The sequence below is a fragment of the Oncorhynchus kisutch genome, unplaced genomic scaffold, assembly GCF_002021735.2.
Source record: "Oncorhynchus kisutch isolate 150728-3 unplaced genomic scaffold, Okis_V2 Okis09a-Okis19a_hom, whole genome shotgun sequence".
Classification (NCBI taxonomy): Eukaryota; Metazoa; Chordata; class Actinopteri; order Salmoniformes; family Salmonidae; genus Oncorhynchus; species Oncorhynchus kisutch.
In genome coordinates, this window is record NW_022261985.1 from 9,365,154 (window position 1) to 9,372,653 (window position 7,500).

A 7,500-nucleotide genomic window follows, 5' to 3' on the forward strand; every position below is an offset into this window, starting at 1 on the left:
CATTACACACAGATGACTAGGATAGGAACTAATTTATTCTTCTTTATCTAGTTGTAATATTATTGTCAGGATGATTAGTGTGTTTAAACTGTGGGTTAGCCCGACAGGGTACAGGACTGTGTTTTAAACTGTGGGTTAGCCTTGCAGGGTACAGGACTGTGTTTAAACTGTGGGTTAGCCTTGCAGGGTACAGGACTGTGTTTAAACTGTGGGTTAGCCCGACAGGGTACAGGACTGTGTTTAAACTGTGGGTTAGCCCTGCAGGGTACAGGACTGTATTTAAACTGTGGGCTAGCCCTGCAGGGTACAGGACTGTGTTTAAACTGTGGGTTAGCCCTGCAGGGTACAGGACTGTATTTAAACTATGGGTTAGCCCTGCAGGGTACAGGACTGTGTTTAAACTGTGGGTTAGCCCTGCAGGGTACAGGACTGTGTTTAAACTGTGGGTTAGCCTTGCAGGGTACAGGACTGTGTTTAAACTGTGGGTTAGCCTTGCAGGGTACAGGACTGTGTTTAAACTGTGGGTTAGCCCTGCAGGGTACAGGACTGTTTTTAACTGTGGGTTAGCCTTGCAGGGTACAGGACTGTGTTTAAACTGTGGGTTAGCCCTGCAGGGTACAGGACTGTATTTTGTAGGCTTGATTACCAACAACGACGAGACGGCCTACAGGGAGGAGGTGAGGGCTCTCGGAGTGTGGTGTCAGGAAAATAACCTCACACTCAACGTCAACAAAACTAAGGAGATGATTGTGGACTTCAGGAAACAGCAGGGGGAACACCCCCCTATCCACATCGATGGAACAGTAGTGGAGAGGGTAGCAAGTTTTAAGTTCCTCGGCATACACATCACAGACAGACTGAATTGGTCCACTCACACAGACAGCATCGTGAAGAAGGCGCAGCAGCGCCTCTTCAACCTCAGGAGGCTGAAGAAATTTGGCTTGTCACCAAAAGCACTCACAAACTTCTACAGATGCACAATCGAGAGCATCCTGGCGGGCTGTATCACCGCCTGGTACGGCAACTGCACTGCCCTCAACCGTAAGGCTCTCCAGAGGGTAGTGAGGTCTGCACAACGCATCACCGGGGGCAAACTACCTGCCCTCCAGGACACCTACACCACCCGATGCTACAGGAAGGCCATAAAGATCATCAAGGACATCAACCACCCGAGCCACTGCCTGTTCACCCCGCTGTCATCCAGAAGGCGAGGTCAGTACAGGTGCATCAAAGCTGGGACCGAGAGACTGAAAAACAGCTTCTATCTCAAGGCCATCAGACTGTTAAACAGCCACCACTAACATTGAGTGGCTGCTGCCAACACACTGACTCAACTCCAGCCACTTTAATAATGGGAATTGATGGGAAATGATGTAAATATATCACTAGCCACTTTAACTATGCCACTTTGTTTACATACTCATCTCATATGTTATACTGTACTCGATATCATCTACTGTATCTTGCCTATGCTGCTCTGTACCATCACTCATTCATATATCCTTATGTACATATTCTTTATCCCCTTACACTGTGTATAAGACAGTAGTTTTGGAATTGTTAGTTAGATTACTTGTTGGTTATTACTGCATTGTCGGAACTAGAAGCACAAGCATTTCGCTACACTCGCATTAACATCTGCTAACCATGTGTATGTGACCATTAACATCTGCTAACCATGTGTATGTGACCATTAACATCTGCTAACCATGTGTATGTGACCAATAACATCTGCTAACCATGTGTATGTGACCAATAACATCTGCTAACCATGTGTATGTGACCAATAACATCTGCTAACCATGTGTATGTGACCAATAACATCTGCTAACCATGTGTATGTGACCATTAACATCTGCTAACCATGTGTATGTGACCAATAACATCTGCTAACCATGTGTATGTGACCAATAACATCTGCTAACCATGTGTATGTGACCAATAACATCTGCTAACCATGTGTATGTGACCAATAACATCTGCTAACCATGTGTATGTGACCATTAACATCTGCTAACCATGTGTATGTGACCAATAACATCTGCTAACCATGTGTATGTGACCATTAACATCTGCTAACCATGTGTATGTGACCAATAACATCTGCTAACCATGTGTATGTGACCATTAACATCTGCTAACCATGTGTATGTGACCAATAACATCTGCTAACCATGTGTATGTGACCAATAACATCTGCTAACCATGTGTATGTGACCATTAACATCTGCTAACCATGTGTATGTGACCAATAACATCTGCTAACCATGTGTATGTGACCAATAACATCTGCTAACCATGTGTATGTGACCATTAACATCTGCTAACCATGTGTATGTGACCAATAACATCTGCTAACCATGTGTATGTGACCATTAACATCTGCTAACCATGTGTATGTGACCAATAACATCTGCTAACCATGTGTATGTGACCATTAACATCTGCTAACCATGTGTATGTGACCATTAACATCTGCTAACCATGTGTATGTGACCAATAACATCTGCTAACCATGTGTATGTGACCAATAACATCTGCTAACCATGTGTATGTGACCATTAACATCTGCTAACCATGTGTATGTGACCATTAACATCTGCTAACCATGTGTATGTGACCATTAACATCTGCTAACCATGTGTATGTGACCATTAACATCTGCTAACCATGTGTATGTGACCATTAACATCTGCTAACCATGTGTATGTGACCATTAACATCTGCTAACCATGTGTATGTGACCATTAACATCTGCTAACCATGTGTATGTGACCATTAACATCTGCTAACCATGTGTATGTGACCATTAACATCTGCTAACCATGTGTATGTGACCATTAACATCTGCTAACCATGTGTATGTGACCATTAACATCTGCTAACCATGTGTATGTGACCATTAACATCTGCTAACCATGTGTATGTGACCATTAACATCTGCTAACCATGTGTATGTGACCAATAACATCTGCTAACCATGTGTATGTGACCATTAACATCTGCTAACCATGTGTATGTGACCATTAACATCTGCTAACCATGTGTATGTGACCAATAACATCTGATTTGATTTGATTTTTATTTAAACTGTGGGTTAGCCTTGTCTTGTTTGGAAAGAAGGCCGTGTACCTCTCTATTCATCCCAGTGTGCTACACCCTCCATGTGATTATGTGATTATGAACACACACACACACACTTGACAGTCAACCTTAGAATGAACGACTGCCCGTTCTGTTTAGTCTTGCGGATCTGGGCATTGATTGTCTTTCTTCCCGGACTGTCTCATAAATACTTCACAGTGAACAACCAACGCCTACATGAACAGAAAGGGAAATGGCTGTATAATACTAGACTATATCACTGGATATAGACTATATATCACTGGATATATTAACTATATATCACTGGATATAGACTATATAACTGGATATATTAACTATATATCACTGGATATAGACTATATACCTGGATATAGACTATATATCACTGGATATAGACTATATAACTGGATATAGACCAGATATCACTGGATATAGACTATATAACTGGATATATTAACTATATATCACTGGATATAGACTATATAACTGGATATATTAACTATATATCACTGGATATAGACTATATACCTGGATATAGACCAGATATCACTGGATATAGACTATATATCACTGGATATAGACTATATATCACTGGATATGTTAACTATATATCACTGGATATAGACTATATAACTGGATATATTAACTATATATAACTGGATATATTAACTATATATAACTGGATATAGACTATATATCACTGGATATAGACTATATATCACTGGATATAGACTATATATAACTGGATATATTAACTATATATAACTGGATATAGACTATATATCACTGGATATAGACTATATATCTGGATATAGACTATATATCACTGGATATAGACTATATATAACTGGATATATTAACTATATATCACTGGATATAGACTACATACCTGGATATAGACTATATATCACTGGATATAGACTATATATCACTGGATATAGACTATATATGACTGGATATAGACTATATATCACTGGATATAGACTATATATAACTGGATATAGACTATATATCACTGGATATAGACTATATATAACTGGATATAGACTATATATCACTGGATATAGACTATATATCACTGGATATATTAACTATATATAACTAGATATAGACTATATATAACTGGATATAGACTATATATAACTGGATATATTAACTATATATAACTGGATATAGACTATATATCACTGGATATAGACTATATATCACTGGATATAGACTATATATCTGGATATAGACTATATATCACTGGATATAGACTATATATAACTGGATATATTAACTATATATCACTGGATATAGACTATATACCTGGATATAGACTATATATCACTGGATATAGATTATATATCACTGGATATAGACTATATATGACTGGATATAGACTATATATCACTGGATATAGACTATATACAACTGGATATAGACTATATATCACTGGATATAGACTATATATAACTGGATATAGACTATATATCACTGGATATAGACTATATATCACTGGATATATTAACTATATATAACTAGATATAGACTATATATAACTGGATATAGACTATATATAACTGGATATATTAACTATATATAACTGGATATAGACTATATATCACTGGATATAGACTATATATCACTGGATATAGACTATATATCACTGGATATAGACTATATATAACTGGATATAGACTATATATCTGGCTATAGACTATATATCACTGGATATAGACTATATATAACTGGATATATTAACTATATATACCTGGATATAGACTATATATCACTGGATATAGACTATATATCACTGGATATAGACTATATATAACTGGATATATTAACTATATATACCTGGATATAGACTATATATCACTGGATATAGACTATATATAACTAGATGTATTAACTATATATACCTGGATATAGACTATATATAACTGGATATAGACTATATATAACTGGATATAGACTATATATAACTGGATATATTAACTATATATAACTGGATATATTAACTATATATAACTGGATATAGACTATATATCACTGGATATAGACTATATATCACTGGATATAGACTATATCACTGGATATAGACTATATACCTGGATATAGACTATATATCACTGGATATAGACTATATATCACTGGATATAGACTATATATCACTGGATATAGACTATATACCTGGATATAGACTATATATCACTGGATATAGACTATATATAACTGGATATATTAACTATTTATAACTGGATATAGACTATATATAACTGGATATAGACTATATATCACTGGATATAGACTATATATCACTGGATATATTAACTATATATAACTGGATATAGACTATATATAACTGGATATAGACTATATATAACTGGATATAGACTATATATAACTGGACTGGATATATTAACTATATATAACTGGATATAGACTATATATAACTGGATGTAGACTATATATCACTGGATATAGACTATATATAACTGGATATAGACTATATATACCTGGATATAGACTATATATAACTGGATATATTAACTATATATAACTGGATATATTAACTATATATAACTGGATATAGACTATATATCACTGGATATATTTACTATATATAACTGGATATAGACTATATATAACTGGATATATTTACTATATATAACTGGATGTAGACTATATATAACTGGATATAGACTATATATCACTGGATATAGACTATATATCACTGGATATATTTACTATATATAACTGGATGTAGACTATATATACCTGGATATAGACTTTATATAACTGGATATAGACTATATATAACTGGATATAGACTATATATAACTGGATATAGACTATATATAACTGGATGTAGACTATATATAACTGGATATATTAACTATATATACCTGGATATAGACTATATATCACTGGATATAGACTATATATCACTGGATATAGACTATATATAACTGGATATATTAACTATATATACCTGGATATAGACTATATATAACTGGATATATTTACTATATATAACTGGATGTAGACTATATATAACTGGATATAGACTATATATAACTGGATATAGACTATATATAACTGGATATAGACTATATATAACTGGATGCAGACTATATATAACTGGATATAGACTTTATATAACTGGATATAGACTATATATAACTGGATATAGACTATATATAACTGGATATAGACTATATATAACTGGATATAGACTATATATAACTGGATATAGACTATATATAACTGGATATAGACTATATATAACTGGATATAGACTATATATAACTGGATATAGACTATATATAACTGGATATAGACTATATATAACTGGATATAGACTATATATACCTGTATATAGACTATATATAACTGGATATAGACTATATATAACTGGATATAGACTATATATAACTGGATATAGACTATATATAACTGGATATAGACTATATATACCTGGATATAGACTATATATAACTGGATATAGACTATATATATAACTGGATATATTAACTATATATAACTGGATATAGACTATATACCACTGGATATAGACTATATATACCTGGATATAGACTATATATAACTGGATATAGACTATATATATAACTGGATATATTAACTATATATAACTGGATATAGACTATATATAACTGGATATAGACTATATATAACTGGATATAGACTATATATAACTGGATATAGACTATATATAACTGGATGCAGACTATATATAACTGGATATAGACTATATATAACTGGATATAGACTATATATAACTGGATATAGACTATATATCACTGGATATATTAACTATATATAACTGGATATAGACTATATATACCTGGATATAGACTATATATACCTGGATATAGACTATATATAACTGGATATAGACTATATATAACTGGATATAGACTATATACCTGGATATAGACTATATATAACTGGATAAATGTCCTAACCGACTAGTTTGTTAACAATAAATTTGTGGAGGGGTTGAAAAAGGAGTTTTAATGACTCCAACCTAAGATAACTAGATAAGTGTATGTAAACGTTCGACTTCAACTGTTTGCTGTAGTGATGGGAGAGAAGGGCATGACACACACACAGATACACACACACACAGCTACACACACACACAGCTACACAAACACACACACAGCTACACACACACACAGCTACACACACACACACAGCTACACACACACACAGCTACACACACACACAGCTACACACACACACAGCTACACACACACACAGCTACACACACACAGCTACACACACACAGCTACACACACACACAGCTACACACACACACAGCTACACACACACACACACACACACACACACACACACACACACACACACAGCTACACACACACA

At 34.4% G+C, this 7,500-nt stretch overlaps 1 protein-coding gene across 1 annotated transcript in view; it reads left to right on the plus strand.

Moving 5' to 3' along the window:
* The window catches only part of LOC109877201 (leucine-rich repeat-containing G-protein coupled receptor 5), a 202,366-nt gene that overhangs the window by 121,736 nt on the left and 73,130 nt on the right, over positions 1-7,500 (plus strand).